Genomic DNA, 20511 nt, shown 5'->3' with positions numbered 1-20511 from the left:
ATGAAGAAATCATTAGGATTCTGTCGGAGAGAAAAAGGGGATCACATGGCAGAGTGCATTTTTATAAACTAGCATTCAAGTGAAAGAATATTTCACTCAGTCTCTTTCTCTAAAGGAAGGAGCCTCTGTAATTATATCTTTATTAGAAAAATGTATTTATAACATAAATCAAAAGCGTGTGTTCAAAGCTTGTGGGCTCTGCAGACATATTTGTTTCACTTTGGCAAAAATAAAGGAAAATAAACTTGTGAGGAGCTGACTGCTGTAGACCAAAGAGATGAAAAGGAAAAGTATGCTGTTAGCTCAGTACAATGACTGGATCAAATATGAATGAAGCTTGGTGAAAGATATGACCAGATTTGCAAAAGTGAAATAGTTATGGCTATAACCTGCATCAGCCTGAAAGTATGCAGCCGACTGACCAGATCTGTCTGTTACATCACCTCATCAGTCTAGACTCAAGTATGTCCCTCTTATTTCTTAGTCACAAACTTTATTGTAATTGTTTTGAATGATGCACAAAAGAGTTTTCATGTGTCGAAGTAGAGAAAAAAACAGGAGGTGTGGGTGGATGAGAAGCAAAAAGAGTGAACAGGTTTTTGGGACGTGCGCTCCTGGAGTCCCGGGCAGTAATGGGAATCACAGACGGAGATGCAGAGAGGAACTCGCTCGGTATAACGCGGCCTTTACTGTTAGACCGTCACTTTTATAGGGACCCCGGGGCTGAGGAGACGGGCTGGTTTAGCCATCGGACACAGCAACACGGAAAGAGGGAATGTAATAACAGTGATAAAACACATCAATCACAGAGCAAATTACATGTTTATTACTAAGAAAGGAAAGCGGTGAGAATAAAAGCCGGCAGACAGAGAAACAGACATTCCTACGACAGCGATGATGAATTTAACGAAATCCCATATGGTAACAGAGGTTTATAGTCTGAGAGACATGCTGATGTGACACCGACTGTGTTCAAAAATAATCCTGATATGAGCCCAGTCTGTGCTGGTCGTACAAATGATCTATTTTTAAAATACGACTCAGTTCATCTGAGGCTCACATTCTAAGTAAACGAAGTGGATAAAGCCACTGTGACATCTTCCACTGATTTGTTGACTTCCTTTATTGAGTTTCAATACCGTCACCATCACGGTTTTGTGGAGCCAGAAGTGACTATTAAGCCACTTTCCCACTGGTCAAAAAACCACTAACACCCGGCTTTTTTGCTTACTGGGAAAGGTTACAATCAGCATTCAGACCCGGGTCAAATGACTCTGCAGTAGACCCGGGTAATTATCGCCCCAGCTCTGATTGATGGGAACACACAACCCCCCTCGACAAGCTGATCTCCGTCCCCTTTTCAGCGCGATGCTATGCTCCGTCGGTAACTTCTGCGACTCCTTGTCATCTCAGCTACAATTTCCGCCTATCTCTGTCCGAGCAGCGCTCGAACATCGTTCAAAATTTGTCAGCGCGAGTTTGATAAATAGACTTAATGAGTAATAGATACAATAAAGACCTAACCACCGTAACATCTTCACTGTTTACTAAATGTTTCCAGTGCGTTTGTGACGTCAGACGGTGACGCAGCAGAAAAGAGGCCGACAGGAGGATACTCCACTGGCAATGGGAAAAGAGACAATCAGCATCTATACGCGGGTATTTCCTGGGTCTGTAAAACTCGTGTCAACATGCTAATTTCAGTTGGAAAGGGGTATGATAAAAACCACAGATTGGCGACACGTTGCTACATCTCTATCCTGGTTCACACAGGTAGCCACGCCCTAAAGCAATTGTGATGGCAGTCCCTAAGTTAAAACCATAAATATCATTACAAATTGTAAATATAATAATTAAAGCCAAATTAAAAAACAATTTAAACAAAAAACGTTAAAAACATCCATAAGCCTCAAAATCCAATGTTATGTGCAAATATGACACAACAATACTGGTGGTGTGAGGACATGGTGATTAACAGCTTGGGGAAAAAAGCTGTTTTTATGTCTTGTGGTGCGTGAGTGTATTGTCCTGTATCGCCTGCCAGAAGGGAGTAGTTGGAAGAGGTGGTAGTCAGGGTAAGTTGGGTTATGGACAATGTTTAAGGCTCTGCTCCGACAGCAGGCCTGAGAGGTGTCCTGAATTGCCGGCAACTGGGTCCCAGTGATACTCTGGGCTGCCCTGATGGTCCTTTGGAGTGCTCTCTGGTCCTTCTTGGTGCAGCTGGCAAACCATGCTGTGATGCAGTATGGGATGATGATGACACTCCACAGTGCACCTGTAGAATAGAACCAATAGAAATAGAGCCATAATATAGGGAGGCACAGTGGTGCAGTGGGAAATATTTAATCCCATTTGTAACACTTCGTGAGAAAGCCGTATTTGGAATGTCTGACCTGTTTATGTGTTTGAGTATTTCCAGTAAGCAGTGTGTTTGTGTCCCAGTGTTCTGGATGTTAATCCGCCAAATAGAAGCACTTCCTGTCCACAAGAAAATACAGCACGGGTCTAGATTCCAAGACTGTAGCTCAGCCTCTGTGATGGGAAGACGTCACCTCTGTCAGGAGAAATAAGACTTTTCCCAGACATAAGTAAGACAGCATTCCCCAATGGGCTCATCACACATAAACACACACTTGGTTAAGCTAAACCCCTCAGAGAGCAAAGGTGAAGAAGCACTGATCCCACAGGAATCCTTATGATCTACTTCCAGACAACCACATTTTATCTGTTTATTGACACTTTTGTTCTTTGGTTGTTTAACATGAGGCAAGTTTTGCATTCAAAAGTTTTAAGCCACAGAATCGAGCTGCTACTCCAGAAATGTTTTTTATGATTTATAAACTTTTACTGTTTTTGTCTGAGCGATTACACAAACTTGAAAAACAAAATCTGCCACATGGATTGCATGATTTTATTTCCCTTTTTCTTCGCCTGTCTGCATTTTGATTTAGAAGGAAAAATATTTTTGGTCATTAAAATAATCCTTGAGAGGACTGTGCAGATGTGCTCTCTGAGTGCTTTCCTGTTCTATTGTTTTATGTACTGTACTGAACTGAATCAACGTGATACCTTGTTTTGATGGCCTACCTTCCCCTGCTGTATTTAAATATGATTTTCTACCAGTTCAGAATCAGTAAATATCGGATCAAAGAATCAAAACATCACTAACAACCAGGTAAAGTCACTGCCAAGACAATTTCAATATATAATGCTACATTTCTTATTCAGGTAGCAGTTATGCATAATTGAGGTTTGATATCCAACTTGAACATTGTAATAACACCAAAATTCTCAGCAGGATCCCATCAGGGAAAGGGATGGGTAATGTTAGGATTTTATTGATACCGATATCAATACTATGCTAATCGATACTACTCTCCATTATTTGGTGGAAAAAATAAAAACATGTCTTTATTAGGGTGTCTGGTAATTTGCCTCTGGAAGGGGGGTTGTAAGTAAGGTTAAGGTCTGTGATCATCTTCCTCGGTAACAACATTTAACATTTACAGTAAATGTAGTAACAGTCGTAAAAATAGTTTTCTGGATGTGTCTCGAGATAACCCTGGTTATGATTTGGCGCTATACAAATAAAATTTGATTGATTGATTGATTGATGTCATGGCAACTTAAAATTCACACTTGGAGAGCTATCAGTTACTAGCGTACCTAAACCAACTGGATTCCACTGTAGTGAAGTAAACTATTACAGTAAACTTGGCGACAGCTGTGTGACATTCTGCGGTTTGTTCCCGTGTCATTGTCTCTCGTTTAGCGACGGAGAATGGGTTTAATTTGGGCGTGTGACTTCTGCTAACGGTACCCACTGCGGATGAAGCTTGGGCTGCTGCTTGACTGACGCTGTCTATGGATTCAATTGGAACATGACTTAGAAGCACTAATAACCGAAGCTAGCTAACAACAGTGACTGAATAACTACAGACTTATTTATAAGAAATACGTGTTTTAAGTGCATTTTTATTTGGGTTAATCTCATCTGCAGTATTGCTATCAGAGCCACCAATTCAACGGCGCTTTGCTAAAGCAGTCAAACACGCTGCGCTGCTTCAGAAATAGATGTTTCCTGAGGTTGCTGGTGCTACCCCCTTTAGATGCAACTATCGAACGCTTTGCTCTGTACGCCATATAGACCGACTAGTCTTTCTCAAGCATAAGACCAAAACAAGGCAACGTCGTTACCTGACGCCGACTGCTTCGTCATCACTAGGGGACTGATGCCAGCTACGTTAGAATGAACAGATTGAAAACAATATTAAATAAGATGAAATGCTAACGTTAAATACCGATAGGAGAACCATTTGTCCATGAGCTTATCATTACTTCCAGTACCGACAACCGGTACCGGTCAATGTCTGCCTCTTGCAATACACAGTATGACAGTTCTGAGTAGCTGGCAAACGCATGATAATGACTGATAAAGTTTGGCTCAGATTTTAAGTCACTCTACATTTATTTTTATTCATACGTTTTATAAAGTATTTTCCCAGCTGGAGAGGCTACACCAATAAACAGAGCCTGGACAGAGTGTCTGAAGAGAGAAGCATTCTCGGGTGCACCTGTGATTTCAATACAAGACTTTTCTTTAGGCTTTGACTGTTTACACTACACTCAAGTTAGATAAGTGCTGTTCAGATGAGCTTTGACAGGTGTTGCATTATGAAAAGATCCAGCACACTGCTAAAGCATTGAACTGAGAGGTGTTTTGAGACGTTTTGGGACTATTGAACTCACTGCGTCTCGATATCAAAACGGCAGGCTCCCTCGCTATTTTGAAAAGGAAATGAAAGACCTTTCTTTTTAATCTGGCTTTTATTGTGCAGCAATTTTACAGCCTGGTCGAAGTTCTTATTATTGTTTTATACTAAGCTATATCTCTGGTATTTATTTTGTCATATTTAACTTTTTAGTTTTAAAATTGTATCTATTTTCTGTCTGTTTGTTCCTTTGTCAAGCACTTTGGGTTGTATGCGTGTATGAGAGGTGCTATATAAATAAAGTTGAGTTGAAATGAGTTGAGTTTTTGCTAGGAACTAAAATGACCTGACATACTGTCTTTTAGTGAGTGTGTTTTAAAGTGTAGTGCAGCTTTTATAAGTGCCTCATTACAAACAATTAGTCATGGTAACTAGTAATGAATTGTCAGTTTAACTAGAAGTTATTGTAAATGTTGTGCTAACTCAATATTTGGTGTTTATGTCATCTCAACTAAAGCATTAACTTACAAAAACGATACTATTGAAATGAAGAAGCACACACTAACAGATTCCAGTCTCTACTCTAAAAACTGGAAATCTCTCAAAATCTCTCTTAAACTTGAGAGTAAACAAACATGGCGGACGACGGGCAGATGAATTGGCGATGATAGTTTTTGGACTTTTAACATAAAATTCACAAAGAAAAAAGAAAAACTATTGATGAAGTCATGGAGATGGCGTGAACATGGGCTGTATATGTTATGCTTCGAGTTTCGTTCCACGTGAAAATCCACAGACTGCCTGCTCAGCTGTCCTCGGGGTTCCCCCCACATAACAGGATATCGGATTGTAAATATCGAACATGTTTAATATTTAAATCAGAGCGGCCCCGATGTTCTTCCAAGAAGATCGGGGACGGTAAAATGAGTCTTAACATACCTCACGCCACAATCTGGCAGGATAATCTTCAGAACCAATCAGGCCCATAATTTGCTTGATTATCTTGTAGTGTGTACACCGCCTTAGATGGCTACTGTGACTTTTCTGTATACTCAGAGGTGGTTTTATTACCTTGCCCATCTGTATATCTTTTTAAATGTAATGTAAAATTAAATAGATTGCTTAATCTTAACAAGAACTCAATTATGATAAAGTTTACCCACATATAAATCTAAAATGAAGTTCCACTTTGGTCATGAATCAAAATAGAAGACAAAACAAGAGAATTTTATGGCATCTGAATTGCAACTAAAAGTTGAGTAAACTAAAGGGTGTAAATGAATCACAGGTTAATTAATGTCAAGTTAATCTGACCAGGAACGTTTATTTGTTTTAAATCAATACAAATTTACCTCGACTCAACTTCTCAAATTCAGTCAACTTAAAATTTTAAAACAGCCCGGATACTAACCCAAAACTACCAAGATTGCACTAAAATGACAATGTCTTCAGTAACACCCTGCAGGATATTTGAGTTAAATGGCAGAGGTCAACATTGTAAGTGAAAGGTTCGGATACAGAACATGTCCATGTGAATCTAATGTTCATACATCCTCTGTATTTGTTGCGGCAATCTCGGATCCCATCAGCTATAGTCTGAGACGTCCCTCTGGGGACACTGGTGAATGTGCCGGGCGGTAAGCGATAATCAACTTCCCATCAAGACTTCCTTGACTTGTTATTAGTGTGTCTTACCTTTGCTGAAATTTCAACATCATGATGCAGATTTGTAAGAAGTAAAAACGGAAGCTTTGTCAGATCTGTCCTCAACTTTTAAAATGCTTGTTTGTTGAACGGAGGTTGGATCGATCTGATGCAGTCGAGGAAGTCTATTGTCTATCGCTATCGGCTTTCGTGACAGAGCGTCAAGGGAATTTATCTCAAATTAAATTTTAGATCTAGAACAGATTGTTAGCTGAACTAAGATGCAGATGTCTGTTTATAGAGATTAATAAGAAGCTAAATCCATAGCCGCTGATGGGAGCTGGGATGGCATTATGGCTGATTATGTTCCGCCTGCTTTTGCTCTCCTCACGGACTATTTATCTTGCATATGCCGCAGCTTGCTGACATGTGATTGATCAATATTACTCGGACTAGCACAGTTCATAGAGAAACCAGAACACTTGCCTTCCCGGAAATCCACATCCCTGCGCACAAATTCTACTACGTAGATTCTACTATGTATAATCTGTAAATAGAGATTAGTGTTGCGGTAATGTTATGAATCATGGGAAAATGTGCACACTTCCAAAAAACTCCATGGTAAAGAAAATATTTTTTGGGTGTACAGCCTTGTGTGCCGGAGACATTACATGAAGAAAGGAATTTAAGAAGCTGACTTTCCCACCACAGACTCTCATTTCTCTGAAAAGACTCCTGATGCACACGTTGGCTTCTCATCAGACGCTCTGTCCTACCGCACTGACCAAAGCTTCAGGATATTAGATCTTATGATTCAAACCTATATGATCTTATGTTGATTGATGTTGCTTGTGCTTGTTTGAAAGTTTTCTCTAAAGAATGTTTTGTTTTTCTCAGGCCGCAGATCTCCAGCACATGAGCGTCTTTGCTCTGTTTGTTTTTATCTCATACATTGAGCTTACTGGAGGGTCTCTACCACAAATAAACCGCATCAGGAGCACATCCTTCATTTCCTGTCCACGGTTCACATATCACAGCTGGCCGGTGTGGTTGTGTAAGCCCACAGTCACAGTGTTGGCCTAAACAATGAAAATGTGAACAGGTAGACTGTTAATGACTCGATGTAATTACCTAAGAAAACCGCAGGTGACTTTTAGTCATATTCGACCCTCAGGGGCTGGCGAAAAGGAGAGGGAAAAGAGACTAATCATTGGACTAGGACTTCAACAACATAAATTATGTCAGCGCTATGGGTGTTTTTCTGTTCAGCTTGAACCATTTCAATGCAAAAAACATATGGTGTCTATCCGCTGTAGACATGGGATTCATATTTAGATGTATCAGATTTAAACCGGTCTAATAAGAGGATGGGAATGTTCTTCTTTGACCTGCTTTTTATTTGGTTGAAGACTGAAGCGTTCCCAAAAATAACAGTTAGGCCTCATTTTTTGCTAGACAGGTGAAACCATTAGCTAAAGCTTTGGTGTCCTTAAGTTGTACTATTAATCAGGCCTTTAAAGAGAGGACCTGTCAAAAATAAGGAAATTGTATAAATCCACTGGTGATTACTAAAGTTAACAGTATGTTCTCATAAGACCTGTTGTTGGCCTATTTACCTTTTTTCATTGCACTGTTGCTATGCCTACGCTGGCAGATTTATTACAGAAGTTCGAAGTTATTTCTGAAATTATGTGTCAATGCTTTCAAACAGATGACGACAAAAGCAGTCCTCTGATGTCTGGCAGCCGACTATCAACTATGTTGGCTGAAATGACAAGTGTCGCTGGCAGATTCTAGCATCTGTAGCTAGCAGTTAAGCTAACAGTAACAGCAAAAGTTGGTTGAGTCCAATCCAATCCAAATGTATTTATAAAGCACATTTAAATACAAAGGTTGACCACAGTGTTGTACATTCAAACATAAAGTCCATAAAAGCAACACAATAAAACACTAAGACCAATTTAAAGGTAACAAAGCAGTAAAAACTGTGACGACCAAAAGGAAAGGAAAATGATTTTAAAAAGTCAACTCTCATGCGGAGCCAAAAGCAAAGGAATAAAAGTGCATTTTGAGGTTAGATTTAAAAACAGGCGGTGTGTGGGACAGCCGAGCATGTGGAGGCAGAGCGTTCCAGAGCTTTGGAGCTGCGACTGAAAAGGCTCGGTCACCCCTGAGCTTCAACTTTGACCTCGGGACAGCCAGAAGCAACTGGTCTGTGGATCTGAGTGTCTTTGATAAAAGATGTGAGATTGTTGCCAGCCCATTTAACAATTTATAAGTGAATTATTAAAATCTTTGAATCCATCCTAAAACGCACAGGGAGCCAGTGACGGGAAGCCAGAATTAGGGAGATGTGTTCACTTTAATGTTTACCAGTTAAAAGAGCTGCAGTCGAGACAGAGAAGCTTGGGTAACAACAACATAAAGTGGATTACAATAGTCGAGATGGGATAAAGCATGCATAACAAAATCATTAAATGATAAAGGACTTGACCCTGGATAAAAGCCGCAGTTGGAAAAAGCTTGATTTCCCAACTGAGCTTATGTTATCTTAAAATCCTTATCCATTATAAACCCCAAAGGATTCAAGAAAAGGTTCAAGGGCAAAAGTGGTCAATATCGGCATCTTCAAAGTGAGAGTGTGTGCAATTATGCACAGGGTGAGTCAAGAGGTCCATGAGACCTCAGGCATATTTTTTAAGAATAAAGGCATGGTAAAAGATGCTCAAGACTGATGCAGAAGACTGACCATTTCTCATGGTGGTGCCAAGAGGGGTTATCCAAATACATTTCTTTGATATTGGCTGAGGCTGCAACTTTGCCACAAAAATTGACCTCCAAGCGATATGGGGGGCGAAGGAAAGGGAGGCAAAGTGTTAGCACAGTCAAACTGCTAAGCGATTCTGATTAGCACACCCAAAACTAGACCAGAAATAATAACGGAGGAATAAAGAGACAGTGGGGCATCAGTTCAGCTCAAGCTGGAACTCACTTGGGAGAAACTTTATTGACACACACCCTTAGACATTATACGAATATGGCTTACCCATACCAGTGCAAATCATCGGCTGTTGACATTGTCCATAGTATAGTGCCTATAGTCAGTCCTTAAGCTTGTAAGATATATCAACATAAAATAGATAAATTTCTCACATTTAAGAGCACTTTTTTCATTTATGTCAACACAAAGGGAAGATGCAAATATACTTTGCCCCTGGAAGAGAATATTTTTTTTGCCCCTTAATTTCCTTCAGCATAGAAGTGAACGATAAGTGAATATTAACCATTGTTAATTTGCCACATGTATTGGGTGCTGCTTTTTGCATAGTTTGCAAAAGCCTAACCTTTTGGGCAATTTTGACGTCTAAACAACCAAACAGCCTCTTTGTGTCTGAGCTATTTAAAGGGTCATTTTACCCAAAGTACATGCAAAATGACTCGGTCATATGTAACCTCTACTCATTCACTGTCATAGGCTTTAATGTTCTGGTTAGCACAACGTTTAACTTCACCAAGTAATGTAGTTTGAAACAATGCTTTCTCTTGGAAGTAAAGTTTCATGAAATTGATACTCTAAGTATTAAACTAGCAAATAACTGACATGTTAAATCCTTTGCTTACACTTGTGCTCTTGCAATTTTGGCTTTGGATAGAGTTTTAAAATTAATGAATGACATTTTTTTTTTACATAGGGCCCTTTGACACCACTTTAACATACAGGTAAATCCAAGGCATAACATGCTGGTCATGCCTAGATCTTAGCTGCACCTGTTCACTGTTCAGTGGAGGACATTAGCAAATGGCCTGTAAGTTTATTCAAACAGTTTGATAGTTCTTATTCCCCCGGAACAACGATACCTGGGTCTTTAAAAGGGTATTTTTTGAAGTATGAAAAACCTGACTGAGACAGAGCCTCTGAACATCAAGAGATATAATAAAGGTTAACAAAACCCTCTCTCTCTCTCTCTCTCTCTCTCTCACAAACACACACACACTAAACGTGTCCACAGAGTACCTCTGCAGTGTGCAGTGTCTCCTCATCAGTCTGTCTGAGCACATAGATCCAGTGTTCTGACCACAGAGAGAGCCTCTGAAAGAAAATCGTGTCGGTCAAACAGTGTGGAAACAAAAACAGACCTTTGAAACGGTGCTGTATAGGCTTTCACTGTGGTGCAGAAGAGGTCTGTTAGTAGGCAAAGAGGACTAATACATCAGCCCTTTTCATAGAGGGGTCTGATAGGAATGGTAAGCTGATATTTAGACAGTCCCGTTAGCTCCGGTATAACTGAGAGAAATAATCGAGGTGCCAGATGTGGACGTTAGAAGTAGTTTGGTCTGAAAATGTCAAATTGGGTCATGGTATCTACCATTCAGCCTGTTCAACTCTGGATCTATCCAGAGGTTTCTCTTTCTATTCTATTGATTGTTTTTCCCTTTTATCCAGCAATGGAGAGAAAATCAGGATATACAACTCTGGAAAACAGACCACGCATGGAATCCACTCTATTCCAGTGTCTGTTGAATTTCAACACAGGCACACCTCATTCTACTTTATGAGGTACTGATTTGGTGAACTGAATCAAATCTCATTTAACAACGAAAAGTATAAAAAAAGTCCTCAAAAGACCTCAAAAGCAACTGCAATCAAAAAACATCTACTGACCATGCCAAAAGAGTTGAAAAGAGAACGTCTGACTGAGAAAAGGAGGGTGCAATTCTGGCTTCACTGGAAGAGGGATACAGTGAGCGTCAGGTTGCTTCCATCCTTAAAGCTTCAAAGACAGCAGTTCATAAGAACAAGGTCAAGCGGCAGACGCCGGGGACAACAAAGCTATAGACCGGCAGAGGGTGAAAACGACTTTTCTCTAAATGGGATGACCGCCAACTCATTCGAATGTCACTCAACAACCATAGGATGATAAGTGACCTACAAAAAGAATGGCAGACAGCAGCTGGGGTAAAGTGCGCAACCAGGACAGTTAGAAACAAACTAAATATGTTTAAAGCCAGAAAAAGGCCCATCATCAATAAGAAGCAAAGAGCAGCCAGGCTGAGGTTTGCAAAAGACCACGGAGGACTGGGTCATCTTCTCTGTTGAGTCCAATTTTCAGCTTTCCCCAATACCTGGTCGTCTAGACGGAGACCTGGAGAGGCCTACAAGCCACATTGTCCTTCCCACTGTGAAATTAGCTTGAGGAGCAGTCATGATCTGGGGGTGCTTCAGCAAGGCTGTAATTGGGCAGATTTGTCTTTGTGAGGGAGGCATGAATCACGTCGAGGTCATTCTGGAAGAAAACTTTCTTCCTTCTGCCCTGACAATGTTCCCCAACTCTGGAGACTGGATTCTCCAGGAGGACAATGCTTCATGGCACACAGCCAGGTCAATCAAGGTATGGATAGAGGACCACAACATGAAGACCCTATCATGTACAGCCCAATCTCCATGTCTGAACCCCATGACCTCTGGTATGCGATCAAGAGGAAGATGGATGCTCACAAGCTATCAAACAAAGCCAAGCTGCTTTAATTTGGGCGCCAAGAGTGGCATTACGTCACCCAACAGCAATGTGAAAGGACTGGTGTAGAGCATGCAAAGATGCACGACAGCTGTAATTAAAAACCAGGGTTATTCCACTAAATATTGATTTCTGAACTCAATGAAATCATTCGTATTCTGTTGTTTAAAAATGAATATGAACTTGTTTTCTTTGCATTACTCAAGGTCTGAAAAACACGGCATCTTTTTGTCGTCATTTTCTGCAAATAAAAGAATGAGAATAATTTATTTGGAATTTGGAAAGAAATGTAATAAAACAAAAGCTCATTTTACTCAAACAACATAAATAGAAGAAACAGAGAAAAATATTTTTGCAGTGGTCTCTTAATTTTTCTCCAGAGCTGTATACTGTATATATAATAGAATGACAGATGGCTCCTTTTAATTTTTAGTTTCCTTCGTTGAGCCATAGCTCTCACAACTTTCTTTGCTGTGGTGGGCTTGAGTTAAGCTCACAAGATGTCATTTTGCAATTGTATTTACAGAGCTACTTCATATTTGGTATGGCTGTAATGTAACACACATAATTGGTTGCGCTCAATTTAAGATTCGAAACGGTTCCACCATGTTAGATATGTTTCATTTCTTAAAAGGAGATATAAATTTACAACTCCTCCTCAGTGAAGGCGTCTTCACAAAGTTATTAAAGTCGAGCTGAAACGGCATTTCGAGAGTATCTAGCTTCCGTATCGTGACGTATTTCCGAGTGAAACAGGACGTGCAGGCGGGACATATCATTAGAGGGATTTGATTTGATCGCTGAGAAGTGGGTGTAGACAGATGTTCTCCACAGCACAGTAGCTAGCTCACTGATCGGGCGTTCTTGGTGCTCTGCCGCTAAATGTTGCTGATTGATTGGTTGAAATTGTTTGGTGCTAACTTACGTAAGCATGTGTGAAATTTAGTTTTACTGGAAGGGCCTATATTGTCAAATAGATTCACAATATTACCGGGGAAGTGATCTAAAAGGATTAAAATGACATTTTTAATTTCACCTCGACTTTAACCGTTACCTAATTGTGCAAAGCATCATTATGTGCAGTGGATGGCCCAGACTTCTCAATGCCCAATTCCAGAAAGCTCCCTTTTTCACAGGAAACCTTGAATAAATGCGGTCCCTCCAGATGGAAAAGGACACTGGTATTCTGGGTATTTGGCAGTCATTGGGGGAAGAAAATGCAGGTATTTGGAGGTATTTGAGTATGCAGTGGACAGACAGGAGTTGGATAAAGAAGATGAGACTGAGAACAATAGAGTGTGTATCTTTGGAGCGCCCTGCCTTGGGGTGGAAGTAGAGTCAGACAGTCTGTGTTTGTCATTAAAGGAGATTTTTGAATGGAGAAAACAGATGAGTTCTCCTTATCTGGAGATTTCTGACTGCTGTGATCTGACAGAAAGGGGATCAGTGTGTTTGTATTCGCATATTTGTGCCAGCCCTGCATGAGTCTGTTTGGTATGCTGTGCGTGTCCTTTTATGTTTTGTTTTTGTAGTGAGAATTCGACATGGCTCATTGTCCAAGACCACCCATTGTACCACTAATGTGCTCTAAGATTTCTTTTATGTCTGACTGAACTTACAATAATACTCACTATTAATCTACCTCAGAAACATGCACAGTCTGTTAATAGCTGAGCTGTTTTATTTAAATTTTTCTGTCCACATGCCAGGAATTTAATTTTTTATGCTTTTTATGCTGTTGTACATTAAAGGCAGTCTGATCTTTTCCTGTATGGTTTAGTAGTCGAGTCGTGTGACATCAACATTTCAATCACTTCGTTAATAGCTGCTATTTTTCACTGTCACATCTGCTGTTTACTGACCTAGCTCTGACTCCATTTGGCTGGGTAAAACTTTGCTTATTTAAGTGTAAGGCAGCAAGAAATTGGAACCAAATCCAAACAGGAATATTCAACAAGCTAAACATGACAAAGGGCAGAAGAAAGGTGCAGGCAGGTTGATTGAGATTCTGGTATGGTTGAGGTGTAGGTGTAGATAAACACAACATGACCAAAAGTCAGTGGATATCTGACTTTTACACTTAAATGGGCCTGCTGGACATCCCATTCTAAAACCATGGACCTCAATATGTAGCTAGACCCTCCCTTTGCAGTTATAAAGCCTGCCACTCTTCTGGGTGGCAATTTTTTTCAAAACATTCGGGAGTTCAACGTGGTTGAGGTCAGGCCTTTGTGCAGGCGATTTGAGTTGCTTAATACAAAATTTGTCTAAAGATTTCATTACGGACTTCCCTTTGTGCACAAGGCAAAGTCATGCTGAACCAGAAAGGCCCTTCAACAAACTGCTGCTCCAAAGATGGAAGCAGCCAATAGGGAAACTTTGTAGCCTGTAGCCTTAAAAATAACTTTTCCTGAGCAAAGGGGCCTAGCAACACATCCTCAACCACAGCCCCAAACCATTTCCCCTTCTCCACCAAACTTCCAATCCAGTAGGTGATGTTCTCCTGGCATCAACCAAATACATATTTGTCAGTCAGAAAACCAGCTAGTTAAGCATGATTCATCACTCTAAAGAAACTTCCACTGAGCCAGGATGCAGTAGCAGAGTGACTGGCATTGTGAAGCTTGTGTTAAGATGCATGGCAAAAGAAAACCAATTTCATAAAGCTCTCAAAGCAGTTTGTTAGCTACTGTTGCGTCAAGAAGTTTGAAACTCTGTAGTGAGTCACGCAACAAATGATAAGTGATTTGTAGGCATGCTTCAGCACTCTACGATGCTCTTCGCCACTTCCTATGACAGTCACTAAGCTCCTTAGGAACCCTTCTAAATCGCTATGTAAATGTTATAGCTTTAAGCTGGACTAAACTCAATACTTAGCTTGGGTGTCCAGTGACTTTCGATTTTATAGTCAAAGTGGCTTGATGGCAATGGCACAGGCACATAAAATCCCAATGCTACACTAAGTGCTCAAGTCAGATATAGTGCTAGGATCCATTTCGTTTTGTTTGGGTGTTCACCTATATCGAACTTTCCCTTTATCGTGAAGATCCTCTTGAGAGCAGAGGCCTATTAGACTTTCTTAATAAAAACAATTACTGGTTAAAGATCTCCTAATGGACAGAGGACTTCTCTCTTTACTCGTCCTGTTAGATTTTAGTGCTGAATTTAACACAAGTGACCATCACATCCTGCTACAGAGGCTAGAACAATTAATTGGCATTGCAGGAACTGTATTAAGGTGGTTTGAATCCTATTTATCAGATCAATAGAAACAATGGAAAGTCCTCTACGCATGCAAAAGTTAGTCACACAAGGTTCTGTGCTTGGACCAATTCTATTAATCTTTTAAATTCTTATATCATCGGCACCCTCAATGAGTTCCATTGTTATGCAGAAGATACTCTGCTATAGCTTAACAATGAAGCCAGATGAAATCAATCAGTAAACTAAACTAGAAGCATGGCTTAAGGACATAAAGACCTGGATGACTGCCCGACCCTCTCTCTATGTTTAAGCATACGTATCCCAATAATTCATGTTACTCACTATGTCTTGCTGATAGATTTTGTGTCCCTGTCTGTCTGTCTCTTTCTATTTCCTTCTCTCAGCTTCTTCTTCTATCTCACTTTCACAGCCCACCAACTGGAGGCAGATGACAGTTCAACACGAGCCGGGTTCTGCTTGAGGTTCCTGTACGTTAACACAAAGTATTTCCTTGACAATTTTGCAAAGTGCTTGGTTGCTCATGGTGGATTAATGTTTGGTTTCTCTGAATAATATACCAAAGATTATGGTATGTAACGTGTCATGAGATAACTTTTGTTATGATTGGCCTTTAGACTTTACACTCAACACACCCTCGTATGGAAGTAAACATGGAGGTCACTGAGGTCCGTGTTTATAGTTTAATTTATACGTTTATTTGCATTCGAAGTTTGTGAGCTGATAACAATAACCAGGATGAGAAGGGAAAAAAATTATTATGGCTCTTTGTAGATCGTCGTCTACAACATCTGTGCAGAGGTGTGTGTGGACGCAAAGTGGAAGCCAGTAGTGACAGGATTGTGACATAAATAGCTCTAACAAGAAAGTAGAAAGTATCAGAAAGTATCTGGATGTCAAGAGACACTTTTAGCTACATCTGTCAACAGGAGTGCAGAATTATGATTAGGCCACTTTCGCTTGCAGTCTGACCATATCCTTTAATGATCTGGAAAGGCCAGGCAAAGGCATAGCAGAGGAGGAAAGTGGGAACAGGTGTAATGGTGGGCGTTGCACTTGATAGTCTGAGGGCAACTGGTGGATTGAAGGATATAGCAATGAAGGGGTCTGGGGATTAAGGAATGTGGCTGGACAGGAGGAAGGAAGGAAGCTTATCTGGGACACATTGTTTGCTTCTTTGCTTTCACATGCTTACAAGAGGAACACTGACCTGTTTTGCAATGATGACTCATGTCTCAAACATCTGGCCTTTTGCAGACATTTCCCGAGTTAAAATTTCAAATTACATGCCAATCGTGATCTGGGAAAAACAAGTTGGGAAATAAGGCAGGACACTGATGGGGTCAAATACATTATCAGTGACATAAGACTCATAAACAAGTATTCTCACTCTGAACACTTCTAGACAATTTGTAGTGGTGATAATTCGTCACTTTGAGAGACATCTTTTTAACTGCAATACTATACTGTGAAATCACTGTCGGATGTTTGACTTACGAAAGCTGCTGCTTGCATATTATGGAAAAAAAAACAAGGTCAAAATGTTGACTAAAGAATTTTAGACTTCTGCATAAGTACTTTAACTGCACAAGCAGTATTACCTCTGGAAAAGAAGAGTAAGCAGTCAAAAAATGAGGGATGGTATTTGAAGCAAAAGAGACGGCTTGAATTCACCTCTTTAAGCTCTCTTTAATATTCATAACTGCAACAACTATGTGCAATAAATACAGATTCAGCAAAACCAAACAATAATGAGTTTTTAACTTAGAGGACCTGGAAATGCCATATTATCCACATTTGTTGAAGTCATTTGAATGGTTCCCTCATTTATTCTCCTTTTCCTTCTTTCTTCTTTCACACTTTTCTTCCCTAACCCATCAGACAAGTACAAGTCAAAGAATTAAGTGTATATTAGGGCCTATTACGGGGTCATAAGTATCAGAGCAGCTGCTGCAATTATCTGTGATTTGATCTGATACCCTAGCAACAACAGAAAACAGATCATAAAACCAGATTGACATCTGTTTGAAATGCTCCTGCATCTGCTTTGTAGTTACAAGAAGTATAGATTAAGATCAAGAACCACTTCCTCTGCCAGATTAGTGAATCAGCAGAATGTCGTGTCCTGGTTATATTTAATTCTTCGAGGGCTTTTTTTTTTAATGATATATGCTAAGTCGCCAGAATGGCTAGATGACTGGATCCTATTCCCTTCAGATTCTCGTGGAAGTATCAAATTGGACAATCGCTGGACCTTTGGCCCTCCGGATCGCTGACTGGAAAGACACTCTGCACCTCATTAAGCATTCCACTGTGTCTCTTATGCTCCAAGCTCACACTCAAAGGAAAGTCAGAAAGACACGGAGGATTCCCTGGACGAAAAGTTATTCCAACCGGGTTGCTCCAGTGTTGACCTACTTTTCAACAAGTGCAACTTATTATATTTGCCAGATCTGAAGTGAAATATAGGAACATGTGGGAGACAACAGGTGTCTGAGATTTGGGCAGATTTTTGCCCCAGATGTTTCGTGAGGTGTGGCAAAACAGAGCTGCAGCTCCAGAATGTTACACAAGCTTTATTATGCAATGAATGAATGGCCGTTTGAACAAGAAGTAACCTTTTCGAACAATAAGTCATGGTGTTTTTACACAGTGGTGTGTTAGGGATCAAATTCAGGTTCGTTGACTGTGAGATAAAGTTGTACACTGGTAGCCATTGTTTCTTTGAGCCAATGAGCTACCTAGGTGAAGTGGAATGAACAATGATTATATCCTGATGTTTGAAAGTGGGTGAGGAGACATGCAGGAATAAAAGTACATGTGTTAAAAAAAAAAAGAGGATAACCAACGAGGAAACTGCTCTGAAGTTACTGATTTCCTGTTACCCAGCAACAGCCCTCATTCACTGTGTCAGTTCTTTTGTGATGTTAGATTGGTTTGGGGACATGCACAACTAGTATCAGCTTCAGTGATGCCTTAAAGAGGTAGTTAGTGGCCAACTCTGTCTTGGAACTGTATCAAATACAGTTTAATGTGTGTTTACAAGGTGAGCGCTCTTATCTGGGGCTTGAGGGAAAATATAGATCTGCCATGTTTGAGACATGCACACTGTACATAATGTGCACGACAGCTAATACGCCCTCAAAGAATCTGGGGTCGACAGCCCTATTTTACACCGAGACCCCTCTAGTGGGTTGAGCCATTTCTGCTCAACATCTGTGTGCATGTCTTTGGGTTTAAAAGTATCTACTCTCATAGCTAACCTTTAGGAATTGGACCCAATGGACAGAGTGAAGATTTGTCTGCAAGAATGAGTTATCTGGTACAACTTCCTTTACTAACAAGTCCCTGCGGTTGAGATGCATGTCTGTGATCTTTGCAGTTGCACACTGTCCTTATTTCAACACCGCCACACTACAGATGTGGTGGATAAGAAATAGATTAATGATTTGTTAGTATTGCAACATACAGAAAGTTTTTGTTTGAAGAGTTTCAGATGTGTCATGTGGTATAATGAAAGATTGCTGATCATGCAATAAACATGCTGTTACACTGATTATTCATTTAGTTCATCTGTCCGATAGATGTAAGAATATACCTATTATAGAATCAAAGGTAAAAGTGCTGTTATGAGCCTTGTTTACAAGGTAGCGGTTATGTGAACGACTCTTGAAAGTGAGCTACTGACTCAGGCAAATTAATTCAAGTATCTAAGGGGTCTTGTTCCGGAGTGAGGGTAAAATGGATTTTGAGATGGACAGCTTGGTGGGTGCACGGCTGTTAGTGTTTCAGGCGTGTTACAAAAAACACAGCTTTCGATAAAGTTGCCGGTTTACGGTCTCACCAACTCTCGCCTACCATCATGAGCTTCTGGTAGTGACTGAAAGAATGAAATAGGGGATACAAATGGCTTATGTGTGTCCTCCAGAGGGTGGCCTGAAATAGGGTTGAGAAGGAGTCTTGAGTAGGACTGCTGCTGTTCAGCATTATATACCCCTTTTTGACCAATGCGAACCTGGTTCTATAGTTCTTGGCTGGTGCTAGTGCTGGTTTGGAGCTGGTTCAACTCAGAACCAGTTTGTTTTTCCACCTGCTAGAGCCTGTGGAACAGCCACGTCATGACGTCCCTCATACACAATAACAACGAAATCTTTTCGAAATCACATTAGATCCCAAAGACAACTTATCCAACATCTTTGTGCTACTCGTCGTGCTTTCTATGGACGGCGACTTCATATGAGAAGAAAGGTAATGATGCACCCATTTTTATTCTTAATAAGACGGAACGTAAGATGTTGTTTGCCTCTCTGCTAGCTTGCTAGCTCAATTTAGCTTGTTATTTAGCATTGACTAAACTGGTGTCTATGAAACAAATCAGTATTTTTTTTACTACGTTTTCTTTCTTTATCGATAGTCTTGATGCTTATGGCGTGGCGGAGGTCGCCTGTTGTCTGGGCACATCCACGATCTCACCACTGGTGGGACACAATTGTTCCGGAATAATGAGCCAATTGAGGGGAACTGGTAGGAAACTCGGGGTAGACCCAGAGCTTGCTACAGGGATTATATATCCCATCCTGCCTGGGAACAACTCAGGATTCCCAAGGAAGACTTGGAAAACGTTGCTTCGGAGAGAGGTGTCTGGACTAACTTGCTCAACCTGTTGCCACTGTGACCCGACCCCACTAGATGGATGCTATTTTCAACTGCTTAATATGATTTTAGAATAATTTTAGGGCAAGTCTTTTACTCCATTATCATTAACTGATGATTGGTTTGAGTGTTCTAAACTATTTTTTCTCCCAATAAAAAGCGGAAGAGCGGCGGATGAAATCTCTTTAATGTGAAAATATTGCTTCCAAATGTATCCCCATTTTGCAAGCATAGCGTGAGTTTGCTACCATGTTGAGTTTCACTACATGAGAGCTTTTTAGTGTTCACTTTCCCAGATGGACAGGTCCCTCCCTGCAGATCGACCTCTCCTTCATAAGTCCTGCCTGCTCTCATCCCTACTGAGGCAGCCTGGTTGGAGAGACCATGATGTGGTTAGAAGCTGTGGGCCATTGCAGATTTCATCTTTCCTTTCATGGTCTATCACATGACCTTTTATAGAGCTGAGACATTTGACATTTCTTGCATCTTTACATTCAATGCGGCCAGCTTAAACATCAGATTCATAGACGTGTCCAGTTTGGTGTTGTTTTACTGATCTTTTATGTCTCCTTTGGCCATTACAACATCTTCTCTGGTGGAAACTTGGGAACACGTAAGATCTATTGATGCTAAAATGTTATTAAATGTATTTTTTGAACCGCTTCTGTTGATCTCTTGAGAGGAATAACTATGGAGTGGTATATAGTGCAGGCTTACAGTCTGGGAGGTATTTCATACAGAATGGACTTTGTCTGTCTCGAGTA

Source organism: Semicossyphus pulcher, unplaced genomic scaffold (genome assembly GCF_022749685.1).
Source record: "Semicossyphus pulcher isolate SPU_LCO1_2020_fin unplaced genomic scaffold, fSemPul1.0.p SCAF_4, whole genome shotgun sequence".
Classification (NCBI taxonomy): Eukaryota; Metazoa; Chordata; class Actinopteri; order Labriformes; family Labridae; genus Semicossyphus; species Semicossyphus pulcher.
Note: the sequence above shows the minus strand (reverse complement) of the source record.